Genomic DNA, 14436 nt, shown 5'->3' with positions numbered 1-14436 from the left:
GTGAAATTTTAACCCAATAAAAAAATCTGGAATTAAAAAGTCTAAAAGTCCATCTGGGTAAAAACCCTTTAAGAAGAAAATCTGGCCTACATGTGACTCCTTAAATGCCCTCTGAAATGGCCTAGCAAGCCATATCCAACTGCTACAAAGTCACAAAAAAGGAATGAAACTGGATGAACCACCCAGCATCAACCTAGGCACTGGAATTGACAACTGTCAACCCTGCAAAGTCCTCTTTACTTACTGGGGACCAGTGCCAAAATTGGGAGAGCACAGGCTAAATCAAGCAACAGCAACCTGATATTGGCTGTAAGATACGACCATACCCTAGACGAGACAATCACCATCCCACTGGTGGGACAGGACATATCTAGCAGAGGTGGCGACACAGTGGTATACAATCGAGAGGGAGTTGCCTGGGAGTCCTAAACATCGACTCTGGATCCCTCATGACATCAGGTCAAACACGGGCAAGGAAACCTCCTGCTGATTACCTCATACCACCCTCCCTTAGCTGATGAACCATTGCTCCTCCATGTTGAATACCACTTGGAGGAAGCACTGAGGGTACCAAGGGTGCAGAATGTACTCTGGTGGGGGACTTCATCACCAAGAGTGGCTCGGTAGCACCACTACTGACTAAGCTGGCTGAGTCCTAAAGGACATAACTGCTAGACTGGGTTTGCAGCAGGGAAAAACATACTTGACCTCATCCTCTTCAACCTGCCTGGCGCAGATGCTGCCCATGACAGTATCAGCAGGAGTGACCAGTGCACAGCTGTTGTGGAGACGAAGTCCTGCCTTCACATGGAGGATACGCTCCATCGTGTTGTGTGGCACTACCACAATATTAAATGAGAAAGATTTCGAACAGATCTAGCAAGTCAAGACTGGGCATCCATGAGGCACTGTGGGCCATCAGCAGCAGCAGAATTGTACTCAAACAGAATCCTTAACCTCATGGCCTGACATACAGGCCACTCTACCATTACCATCAAGCCAGGGGATCAACCCTGGTTCAATGAAGAGTGCAGGAGGGCATGCCAGGAGCAGCACCAGGCATCCCTAAGAAGGAAGTGTCTACCTGGTGAAGCTATAACGCAGGACTACTTGCGTGCCAAACAGCATAAGCAGCAAGTGATAGAGCTAAGCGATCTCATAACCAACAGATCAGATCAAAGGTCTGCAGTCCCACCACATCCAGTCGTGAATGGTGGTGGACAATTAAATAACTCACTGGAGGAGGTGGCTCCACAAATATCCCCATCCTCAATGATGGAGGAGCCCAGCACATCAGTGCAAAATATAAGGCTGAAGCATTTCATAGAGTCATAGAGGTCTACAGCACAGAAAAAGGCCCTTCAGCCCATCGAGTCTGCTCCAGTCAAACAAGTACCTAACTATTCTAATCCCATTTTCTTGCACTAGGCATAGAGGATTTCCTACAATCTTCAGCCAGAAGTGCCGAGTGGATGATCCATCCAGGAGGTCCCCAGCATCACAGACGTCAGTCTTCAACCAGTTCAGTTCACTCCATGTGATATCAAGAAACAGCTGATGCACTGGATAGTGCAAAGGCTATGGGCCTGGACAATATTCCAGCAATAGTACTGAAAATTTATGCTCCAGAACTTGCTGCCCCCCTAGCCAAGCTGTTCCAGTACAACTACAACATGGCATCTATCTATGTGGAAAATTGCCCAGGTATGTCCTGTACACAAAGAGCAGGGCTAATCCAACCCAGCCAATTGCTGCACCATCAGTCTACTCTCAATCATCAGTAAAGTAATGGAAGGGATCATCAACAGTGCTATCAAGCAGCACTTCCTTAGCAATAACCTGCTCACTGACTCCAGTTTGGGTTCTGCCAGGGCCACTCAGTTCCTGACGTCATTACAGCCTTGGTTCAAACGTGGACAGGAGAGCTGCACTCCCAAGGTGAGGTGAGAGTGACTGCCCTTGACATCAAGGCTGCATTTGACTGAGTGTGGCATCAAGGAGCCTTAGCAAAACTGGAGTCAGTGGGAATCAGGGGGAAAACTCTCCACTAGTTGGAGTCATACCTAGCACAAAGGAAGATGGTTGTGGTTGTTGGAGGTCAGTCACCTCAGCTCCAGGGCATCACTGCAGGAGTTCCTCAGGGTAATGTCCTCAGCCCAACCATCTTCAGCTGCTTCATCAATGACCTTCCTTCCATCATAAGGTCAGAAGTGGGGATGTTTGAGGATGATTGTGCAATGTTCAACAACATTCGCGACTCCTCGGAAGCAGTACATGTGCAAATGCATCAAGACCTGGATAATGTCCAGGCTTGGTCTGACAAGTGGCAAGTAACATTCACACCATACAAGTGCCAGGCAATGACCATCTCCAACAACACAGAATGTAACCATTGTCCCTTGACATTCAATGGCATTACCATCACTGAATCTCCCACTGTCAACAGCCTGGAAGTTACCATTGACCAGAAACTGAACTGGACTAGCCATATAAATATTGTGGCTACAAGAACAGGTCAGAGGTTAGGGATCCTGCAGAGAGTAACTCACTTCCTGACTCCCCAAAGCTTGTCCACCATCTACAAGACACAGCTCAGGAATGTGATGGAATACTCCCCACTTGCCTGGATGAGTGCAGCTCCCACAACACAAGAAGCTCGACACCGTCCAGGACAAAGCAGCCCACTTGATTGGCACCACACCCACAAACACTCAGTCCCTCCACCACCAACACACAGTAGCAGGTGTGTACCATCTACAAGATGCACTGCAGGAATTCACCAAGGCTCCTTAGACAGCACCTTCCAAACCCACAACCGCTACCATCTAGAAGGACAAGGGCAGCAGACACTTGGGAACACCACCACCTGGAAGTTCCCCTCCAATCGCTCACGATGCTGACTTGGAAATATGTTGCTGTCCCTCCACAGTCACTGGATCAAAATCCTGGAACTCCCTTCCTAACAGTAATGTTGGTGTAACTACACTGCATGGACTGCAGCAGTTCAGGAAGGCAACTCACCACCACCTTCTCAAGGGCAACCAGGGATGGGCAATAAATGCTGGCCCAGCCAATGAAGCCCACATCCCATGAATGAATGAAAAATCTAGAACTAAAAATGAGACTCATTAATGATGACCATGATTCTATCATCGATTGTCATAAAAACCCATCTAGTTCACTAATGTCCATTAGGGAAGGAAATCTGCCATCCTGACTTGGTCTGGCCTCCATGTGCCTCCAGATCCACAGTAATGTGTTTGATTCTTAACTGCCCTTTGAAACAGCCTAGCAAGCCACTCAGTTCAAGGGCAATTAGGGATGGGAAACAAATGCTTGCCAGTGAAGCCAATATCCCATGAAGGAATTTTAAAAAAAGACATGGGAACCACTGGATGTCAGTGAAGACAAGAAGTGATGAGTGAGCAGCAATTAATACATGAAAGTATGAGAGTGACAAAGTTCTGAATCCAATGGAATTGATGTAAGGCTTGGAAGGCCAACAAGACAGCATTTGAGAGCATACTACCTGTATTACTAGACTAGTAATTCAAAGGCCAGGGTCACAGCTATCTGGTCTCACTGTCTTTGCAAAATTTGGCAGGAGAGCCTCCTAGTCCATGTAAATAGATGACATCTGTCCTCCTCTCCATCTCCGGCACCAAGGCCTCCAATGCAGCAGCAGAAAATCATAAAGCCCACTTTCTGCTATGTTGGACCATTATTGAGTGTTCTGTGGGTCTGTATAACAAGACTTCAAAATCCTGCATGGGTTTTTGAATTCAGTTTGACAATCTAGAAATAAAAAGCTGGTATCAGTAAAACTGGCACAGTAATGCACTTCAGGAAAGGAAACCAGGAGCCTTTACCTATAGGCCTAACAAGGTAAAGGCTCTTGGTTTCCTTTCCTGAAGGGCATTAGTGTGCCAGTTTCACTGATACCAGCTTTTTAGGCATATGTAGGCCTGACAAATCCACATCAAAATGGCTTACTTTAAAATACCCTTTGAAATGTCCCAGTAAGCTACTCAGTAGTATCAAACCTTTCAATAAGATGACGCAACACCAACTGCACAAGGCAATGAGGTATAGGCAATGAAGCGCACTTATCCTGAGAATATATAATTTTTTTAAAGTTGAACCTTGAGATGGCAAAGCTGTGGCTGAGTCTTCTGGAAGTGGTTGGGGTTAGGTAGAGGCAGAAATGGATGGCATTAAGAAGACAGAAAGAGGGAATCTTAGTGATGCAAGGTTTGAAGCTCCGTTCAAGAAGAAATAGAATGCCGACATCATGCGCTATTTGGTTCAACCTGAAAGAAATTAGGCAGGACAGGGGATGGAGCAAGGACCAAAATAGATTGTTGAAAATAGAAGCACCTTAATGCTCACATTGTGGAACAAAGCGGCTTTCAGCTCTCTCCATGGGGAACATCCGCCATTACGTTAGGCAGGAGTTAGGAAGCAATAGGAGTAAGCCATTCAGCCCATCAAGCTTTTTCCACAATTCAATTAGGTCACTGTTGATCTCCGTTTGACCTACATCTGCCCACATTCATTCCATGACCCTTAATACTCTTGCCTAACAAAAGACTAAATATCAGCTTTGAAATTGTCAATTGACCCACAGCTGTTTTTATTAAATTTATTCCTGGGATACGAGTCTCGCTGGCAAGGCCAGCATTTGTTCCCAATCACTAATTGCTCTTGAAAGTGATAGTGAGCTGCCTTTTTGACCACTCAGTCCATGTAGTATAGGTGCACCCGCTGTGCTGTTAGGAAGGGAGTTCCAGGATTTTGACCCAGTGACAACGAACGGGTGGCAATATAGTTTCTGATGGTGTGTAACTTGGAAGGGAACTTTCAGCTGGCATGCATCTGCTGCCCTTGTCCTTCTAGGTGGTAGGTGTTGTTGAAAGAGCCTTGGTGAGTTACTGCAGTGTGCCTTGTAGTTAGTACACATTGCTGCCACTGTGCATCTGTGGTGAAGGAAGTGAATGTTTAAGGAAAGGGGGCCGATCAAGCAGTTGCTTTATTCTGGATGCTTCTGAGCTTTTTGAGTTTTTGTCCAAGCAAGTGCAGAGTATTCATTCCTGACTTGTGCCATGTAGATGGTGAATAGGCTTTGGGGAGTCAGGGGATGAAATACTCACCACAGAATTCCCAGCCATTGTCCTGAGGAAGTCCTGCAGCAATGCCCTGGGGCTACGATAATTGGCCTCCAATAACCACAACCAGTCTCAAAAGCTTTTTATTTAGTGGGTAGACAAAAAAAAAGAGTTCCAATATTTCCATACATACAATGGTAAATTGCATCTATATTGTGCTTTTAATGTAATAAAATGAATCAAGATGTTTCACAAGTATGCTACCACATGAGTTGCACAATATATCAGAACAGATAGATGACCAAAAGGTTGATCAAAGAGGTAGCATTTTAAAGAGCATTTTAAAAGAAGGAAAAGTGGTAGAGATTTAAGGAGGGAATTCCAAAGTTTAGAGCCTAGGCAGTTGGCAGCATGGTTACCAATAGCAGAACATTTAAAATTAGGGATGCACAAGAGCCACTTCCCTTTGTGTGAAGAAGTACATCCTGATATCATCCCCGAATGGCCTAAATCCTCACCAGAGAAAATACTTTCTATTTACCCATTATCTCCTTTATTAATCTTAAATACCTCAATTAAGTGACTCTATATCTTCTACACTCAAGGGAATATAAGCCTAGTCTATGCAACCTGCCCTCATTATGTAAGCCTTCCAGACATAGTTAAAGTTAGAAATCATAGGCCAGGAACAGAACTAAACATGATATTAAAAAATGAAAAATCTCACCATACTGCTACTTAAATTTGTGTCTCTCTTACAGTCTGGCACGATAAAAATGAAGAAAATGTCATCATTGCCAACATCTGGTAATGCTGCCAGCCTTTGGCAACATAAACTGCCTTGCCAGCTTCAGTTCCTTCCTGAAATACCATTTTTTAAATGTACTAAATAACAGACATGGGCAAAATTTAATCTCTCTCTGGAGGGGAGGGCTGGGGGAGGGGTGGCAGTTTGATCAGGTAGAAGGATGCAAGATAGGGACTCCATTGTCCACGCTTCCCCCCGATTAAGTCCTGGGCTGGAAGGCTTCCCACCCTTTTGCCAATTGAGGCCCTTAAGTGGACAATTAATGAGCCCAAACGGGCTTAATTTCCTGGGGGTCCTGGAGATCGGGTCAATGTTTTGGTGGCAGGCATGGGCCCCCATCCACCCTCATTAAATTCGGCCGATAGAAACATTGAACAGCAATGTAAGAAATTAATAAATGATATTTTTGCCCACTGCTAAGTCAGCTCTAGTAGAAAGTTATTCCATACAACATGGTGTGATAATATCCCATGTATACTTAACAATTATGAAATCACAGAATGATACCATATATCAAGCCTGTGCCAGCTCTTTGAAAGAGCTATCCAATTAGTTCCACTCCCTTGCTCTTTTCCCATAGCCTTCTAAATTCTTTCCTTTGAGTATATATTCAATTCACTTTAAAAAGTTATTATTGATTTTTTTCCCTTTATATTACCACTTGTTCTTTTGCCAATTACCTTAAATTTTGACCAGTGGTTAGCAACCCTTCTGCCACTGGAAACAGTTCCTCCTTATTTATGCTTTCACAACGCTTCATAATTTGTGCACCTTGATTAAGTCTCCCCTTACATTTCCTGTGTTGAGAACAATGACTGCAAATGCGCAGCAATAAAAAAATCAGGAACACACAACAGGCCAAAATTTTAAAAACACAGACCTCAGAGGCACTAGGGCGGAGGTGGCTAGATAGTGAATACATAGGTAGTGAATGATGAGGCCATAAGACAAGCAAGGGTCAGAATTTTAAAATTGAGGCGTTGCTGGACCAAGAGCCAATGTAGGTTAGCAAGCACAGCAGTGTTGGAGCTTGGTGCGAGTTAGAACATGGGCAGCAAAATTCCAGGGCGAACTGTAGCAGCCAAACTGAATTCAGCTAACTGCTCAAACTGGATCTGCATACTTTAGTACCTAGGAGCCAGTCAGCTCGATGGTTCGAATGTGGTTCAACACCAACAGCACAGGGTTCGATCCCCATTCCATCTGAGGCAGACTCAGGGGACAGCATCTTCACCTACCTAGTAAAGGTCATGATATGTATATAGCTGTGGATTGACGAATAATTGGAGATTCTTTAACTTGCTAATACTGCTTAAGGTGCTGTTTGCGAAATATGATCTGTTATTCAGGTAAGCCGTTAAACCAAGGCCCCATCTATCCTCTCAGGTGGATGTAAAAGATCCCGTGACGTTATTTCGAGAAAGAACAGAGTTCCCCTGCTGCCCTATCCAATATGTATCCCTTAATCAACATCACAAAAAACAGAAATAAAAACAGAAAGAAGGGTCATACAGACTTGAAACATTTCTCTCTCCACAGATGCTGTCAGACCTGCTGAGTTTTTCTAGCATTTTCTGTTATTATTTCAGATTTCCAGCATCCGCAGTATTTTGCTTTTATCATAAAAAACAGATGATCTTGTCATTATCCCATTTCTGTTTGTGGGAGCTTGTTATCCGGAAACTGGCTGCAGAATTTCCTACATTACAACACATCACCTCAGAAGTGCTCCACTGGCTATAAAGCACTTTGAGACATCCTGTGATCGTGAAACACACTCTATAAGTACAAGCTTTTTTTTCTCTAAGTGAAGCTGACCAACAAAACACAAAACATTTTACAGTATATATTTTGGTAGTGCATTTTCCAAAGGATTATATAAGTTGTTGTTGATTATGCAAGACATGATGGCAATGGACCTGAAGCACTGATTGATGCTCTGCACTATTACATATGAAGCCTCCAACCTAAAGGTAACCCACAGGTATCCAACTGTCATTCATAGATAGGCAAAGGACCGAGCACACAAACCACAGGTCACAAAATTAACCTCCATTGCAAAGAAATTCTTTGTAATAGACTTTGCTAAAAAAATTTTTTGCTGGGTAAGTGCCTTCAGCTTACAGCTATATCTTAAAAGGGAAAAATAAATTTAACATATCCAAAGTTCAGGATTTTTATGCGCATCTAAAATAGGGTCAGCTGCACTAAATAAAGTGAAAGGCAAGGAAGGCATTCTAGATCTTAAAACTTGCCCAAGACATCACTCACTACAAATCAGTTACTGCAACAAAACTTGTTCTGATGCTCATCTCCTTGTAATGAGCAATATCACTGTTTTTTTCTTTATATATGCTGATATTGGAAACTCAATTATAAGTTTCCGAGCTGCCACCATAAATTTTTCATAGTCACAGTTTTGATGCTGTCTTCGAGTTCCATTTATAATAGTAAACAGGTATCTCACTTGAGTGGATACCTTATTTTTTGAAATGGGAATTGCACAGCAGTTGTAATTTTGAACGTGTAATGTTTTTATCAAGTGCTTGAAAGGAATATTTCAGGAATAGAGCCTGTAGTGCACTGTGCCTCGTGTGTTCATATTAACAATACACAGCTCATCACTACAACCTCGGTATTTTTCAGGCTGGGCATGGAAGGACAGATCAGGGGGAGGCGATAGCATAGTGGTATTGCCGCTAAATTAGTAATCCAGAGACTCAGGCTAATGCTCTGGGAACCTGGGTTTGAATTCCGCCACAGCAGATGGTGGAATTCGAATTCAATAAAAATCTGTAATTAAGAGTCGAATGATGGCCATGAAGCCACTCAATTGTTGTAAAAACCCACCAGGTTCACTAATGTCCTTTAGGAAGGAAATCTGCTGTCCTTATCTGTTCTGGACTACATATGACTCCAGACTCTTAAATGCCCTCTGAATTAGGGGATAGGCAATAAATGCTGGCCTGGCCAGCAACGCCCACATCCCATGAACAAAACAAAATCTCTCTGCACCTCGCTCCTCCCTGAAATTCATTGATAGCAATGAGCAGCTGGTTGTGAGAACACAAAGCACAGATTGATAAAAGTCTGTTGAGCATATTTGGGCAATTTATTCTATAAAAATGAAAGACTTGCATTTATATACCACATTATACAACCCATCCCAAATTGAAGTCCTTTGCTTTTTTAAAAGTACTGCTGTAAGAAATGAACCATGGGCCTTATTTCATATCCTATGGGAAGATTTCTGTAGTTTGTCCAAATCAAGCAATATTGTATTTCAGAGCATCTGACCTTACATCTTACACTATTTATACTTGACCGCCCCTCACCTTCCTTTGTCCAGTGCCAAGAAAGCAGGAACCATCACGTGCAAAAGAAAATGTTGGAAATACACAGCATCTGTGGAGATAGAATTAGCAAAGTTTACAGTTCAGGGTGATAACTGAAATGTGAACTCCGTTTCTCTCCACAGATGTCGCCTGACCTGAGTATTTTCAGCATTTTCTGCATTTATTTCAGATTTCCAGCTTTTGCAGTATTTTGCTTTTGTACAGTCACATCCTCCTCAGCATTAAATCATCTCTGTCTGCATTTATCCTTATAATCCTCAATCCTATTCATCAAGACATTCCTTTGAAGGTATGAAAAATTGTGGCCTCAGCTAAGATCTGTACAAAATTAGAGTAACTAGTTTTTGGGCTATATATCTTTGAGGTACAACAGGGGTGATCCTGTTGTTAATAGGTTGACATTTACTGAATATTTCAGGTGAATGCCAAATAAATCACATCCAAAACTATTTTCCACCATATAAGCACAAAATTTGCCACAAGCAGCAACAAAAAGTTCCGATGTGAAACATATTTTCACCATGCACCCATAATGAATGGGCTCTTTTAGGGCCTTTACATCATTTCTTCTTGTCAGCACCTTTTGGTACTGAATACACTCCTCCATCCAGCACAGGCACAATGGACTAAATGGTTTCCTCTTTGCTGCGAGATCCTGTGATTCAGTTTTTCTTAATGTTAGAGGCGCTATGAGTCTAATGTGAATCATTCCCCACTTCCTCCCACTTATAGTTTAATACCATGCTCAGTCTCACATTCCACCCAAGAACAAATTAAAACTTCATCCACCAAGGCAAATAAGCTGGAGTTAAGTCAGTGATGGAATCAGAACTGTTTAGCATCATGTGCTCAGCTGCTTATGCTACTTCGTAGTTCATTATCAAACTGTCATGCAACATGCTAATCTTCTCAATCGTACCATATTACATAATTATCAGTCAAAAACCCCAAAAAGACTTACAGTTGTTCGAAGGCAAACTTTATTTTGGGTCAAGCACAAAGATGATCAAATGAGCAAATATTTTCCAGCTGTTCCATTTGCATCAAGTAGACCAGCACACCTTCAGCAATCTGAAAGGAGACAAGAGAGAATTTGTTAGATCAGCACAGTATATGGAAAGTACATGTTGCAACAGATTAAGGGAAATCATAAAAGCTGGAAATTGACAGTAGTCAGTCAGAACGTGAAAAAAGGATCTGCTGATACTTTAGTGGCAATTCTTCATCAGAACAATGGGGTAGTATGTCAAAGTACACAGTGAGGTACAAGCACAAGCACCCATTCCCACACAAGCACCCATTCCCACATGGTGAAGCATAAATCTGTCATGGGTCAGTCAAGACATGAAACACTAAGCCACAAGAAGGGCGAATGCCCAGGTTGCTTATGACAATTCAGGTGTCGAATTATTGGTGGAAATCTGGGAATATAGGAACAGATCCCTATCCAGCCTTTCAGATGGAGTTAGTATATTCAAAAGGGAAATTAAGGAGGAATAAATAGGCAAGTAAAAAAGAAAGCACAATATTGTGAGGGATTAGCTCTGCACAATACTGGCACAGTCACTTAGTGGGAAAAAGATGAACATGATTTCACACACTGGGGACAGCAAACAGCTGACAGAGAGAAAGCGCAACGTTATTATGCGGCATCCAGCTACGTAGTTACAACCTAATAATCTATCATGTGCTCTAGCTCTTCCAGGAACACAGAGGCACCTATGCTTCAAGTATGCCATAAATTGCAGTCTGCAGGCTGGTCGTTGAACAATTTGCTCCCTGATGGCTCGGTAGATAGACGCAACCAGCTGATTTGGTAATGAACCATCGAGACCAGATCTGTACTAAGTTAACTCATCTCAGCCTTGTAGGAGTTAAGGAGAGAGGGGGGGGGGGCTTGGTATCCGCTTGTGCATATGTGAATATTTTGCAGGGGGTGGGGTAAGAAAATAGGATTGGTCTCAGCTCTTATATTAATAGTGCTGTAAAACAATAAAAAAAAAATCAGCCTACAAGTGACAAATGAAATTGTGCTGTAAATCAATGGTGACACACCAACTTGTTTTAGTCACCAGAGCACATTTAATCTCTACTTGTCATTAGGAACTTGTAAGAAAAATCATGAGCAAGGAACTACATTCCACCCTTCAGTGGTGCCATACATTAGTACATGAAGCCAAGGCTTCACAGAAGTATATCTTTTCTTTTCACAGAAGTATATCTTTTCTTTTCACAGAAGTATATCTTTTCTTAAGAAGGCTTGGCAAGTTTTTGGGGTGAACTGGTGTCGGAGGCCAATTCCATTATGTTTTCAGCCATTATCAGCATATAATACACGACCAACTACATCACTGATTACAGAATGAAGCTCTTTCTACACTGCTCAAGCACAGACCATAATTTGGAACACTTTGATTATTTTCCCCACAGAGACACCTTGGGAAAACAAGATAAAAGCAAAAATACTACAGATGCTGGAAATCTGAAACAAAAATAAAAATATTTTTCCTCAGTTCTGATGAAGAGTTGTACGGACTCGAAATGTTAACTGTGTTCCTCTCCGCAGATGCTGTCAGATCTGCTGAGTTTTTCCAGCTATTTTTATTTGGGAAAACAAGATACTTGTAAACTTATTTTAAAGTAATGCATTTACACCAATATTTAAAAAGAGACTGAGATGATGGATAGATGAGGTGGTTAATCTGCTGGCTCCGAAGTTTTCTCCAAACACTAAGTAAGCAAATCAATTAATACAGAAAATGTTGGAAATATTTAGCAAGTTCGGCAGCATTTGTGGAGTTAGTGTTTCAGGTCTGTGGTCTTTCATCAGTACCATCTTTAGGTGCTTCATCAATGACCTTCCTTCTATCATAAGGTCAGAAGTGGGGATATTCCCTGATGTTTGCACAATGTTCAGCACCATTTGTGACTGAAGCAGTCCATGTCCAAATGCAGCAAGACCTGGACAACATTCAGACTTGGGCTGACAAATGGCAAGTAACATTTGTGCCACACAATTGCCAGGCAATGACCATCTCCAACAAGAGAATCTAACCATCTCCCCATGACATTCTATAGCATTGCCATCCCTGAATCCCACAACAACAACAACCTTGGGGTTACCATTGACCAGAAACTGAACTCAACCAGACATATTAATACCATGGTTACAACAGCAGGTCAGTGGCTGGGAATTCAACCCCCGTGGCAATTAACTCACTTCCTGCCTCCCCAAATCCTGTCCACATCAACAAGGCATAGGTCAGTGTGATGGTACAGTCTCTACTTGCCTGCAGCTCCACCAACACTCGAGAAGCTTGACACCATCCGGGACAAAGCAGCCCTCTTGACTGGCACCCCATCCATCACCTTAAACATCCACTCTTTCCACCCATACACAGTACACACTATTGCCACTATCTACAAGATACACTGCAGCAATTCACCAACACTTCTTCGATAGCACAAGGGCAGCAGACTCATGGGAACAACACCACCTACAAGTTCTGCTCCAGGTCACTCAGCACCCTGATTTAGAACTATATCACTGTTCCTCAACTGGAACCCGTCGTGAGTCAAAAACCTAGAACTCCCTCCCTAACAGCACTGTGGGTATATCGAAGCCACATGGACTACACCTTCTTAAGAAAAATTAGGGATGGGCAATAAATTTTGGTCTGCTGGGATGTTCACATCCCATGGCTGAATACATTTTTTGAAAACTTAAAAAAGCTAAAGTGCAATAGGTTTAAGCAAGTGAAAGGGGGAGGGTGGGAAAAGAACAAAAGGGAAGGTCTGTGATCAGGTGCAGGAGAAGAGAGATTAAATGATATGCTGGTTAGCTGTACAGGGTCAAATTATTAAACAAAAGATATGACTAGATCAGGGGTAAATGACAAAATGATGTCACATGATGTCACTTTTAAGGGATTTAACTCCTCGCAAGCACCCGAACTTGTCTTCCCTTGCCTGTAAAACTTCCACCCCTCCAACCCATTCCCATCATGTTGGAAAGTTTCTTTTTATCATTCATTCAAGGGATGTAGGTGTCACTGGCAAGGCCAGCATTTATTGCACATCCCTAGTTGCCCTTCAGAAGGTGGTGGTGAGCTACCTTCTTGAACCGCTGCAGTCCATGTGGTGTAGGTACACCCACAGTGCTGTTAGGAAGGGAGTTCCAGGATTTTGACCCAGCGACAGTGAAGGAACAGTGATATATTTCCAAGTCAGGATGATGAATGGCTTGAAGGGGAACTTCCAGGTGGTGGTGTTCCCATCTATCTGCTGCCCTTGTCCTTCCAGGTGAAAGTGGGGGTGGGTTTGGGAGGTGCTGCCTAAGGCGCCCTGCAGTGCATCTTGGAAATGATACACACTGCTGCCACTGTGCGTCAGTGGTGGAGGGAGTGGATGTTTGTAGACGTGGTGCCAATCAAGCGGGCTGCTTTGTCCTGAATGGTATGAAGCTTCTTGAGCGTTGTGGGAGCTGCACTCATCCAGGCAAGCGGGGAGTATTCCATCACAGTCTTCACTTGTGCCTTGTAGATGGTGGACATGCTTTGAGGAGTTAGGAGGTGAGTTACTTGTCGCACAATTCCTAGCTCCTGTCTTGCTCTTGTAGCCACAGTATTTATATGGCTAGTTCTGTTCATTGTCTGGTCATCTGGACATGAACAGCTTCAGTGTCTGAGTCGTCACAAACGGTGCTGAACATTGTGCAATCATCAGTGAATATCCCCACTTCTGACCTCACAATGGAAGGAAGGTCATTGATGAAGCAGCTGAAGGTAGTTGGGCCCAGGACACCACCCTGAGGAACTCCTGCAGTGACGTCCTGGAGCTTAGATGACTTACCTCCAGCGATCACAATCATCTTCCTTTGCGCTAGACATGACTCCAACCAGCAGAGAGATTCCCCGATTCCATTGATTCCAGTTTTGCTAGGGCTCCTTGATGCCACACTCGGTCAAATGTGGCCTTGATGTCAAGGGCAGACACTCTCACCTCACCTCAGGAGTTCGGCTGTTTTGTCCATGTTTAAACCAAGGCTGTAATGAGATCAGGAGCTGAGAAGCCTTGGCAGATCCTAAACTGGGCGTCAGTGAGCAGGTTATTGCTAAACAAGTGCCGCTTGATAACACCGTTGATCACCCCTTCGCTTTACTGGCAA

At 43.2% G+C, this 14436-nt stretch overlaps 1 protein-coding gene across 4 annotated transcripts in view; it reads right to left on the bottom strand.

The window, feature by feature from the left end:
- The window catches only part of disp1 (dispatched homolog 1 (Drosophila)), a 423869-nt gene that overhangs the window by 339376 nt on the left and 70057 nt on the right, over window positions 1-14436 (bottom strand). For all 4 annotated transcript variants that reach the window (XM_041188528.1, XM_041188529.1, XM_041188531.1 and 1 more), the window contains one exon: window positions 10231-10340. The gene's annotated coding sequence lies outside the window, so the exon portion shown is untranslated. The remainder of the gene's footprint in view (window positions 1-10230; window positions 10341-14436) is intronic.

This window comes from Carcharodon carcharias, chromosome 5 (genome assembly GCF_017639515.1).
Source record: "Carcharodon carcharias isolate sCarCar2 chromosome 5, sCarCar2.pri, whole genome shotgun sequence".
Lineage (NCBI taxonomy): Eukaryota > Metazoa > Chordata > Chondrichthyes > Lamniformes > Lamnidae > Carcharodon > Carcharodon carcharias.
This window is presented reverse-complemented; position numbering and strand designations above follow the sequence as displayed.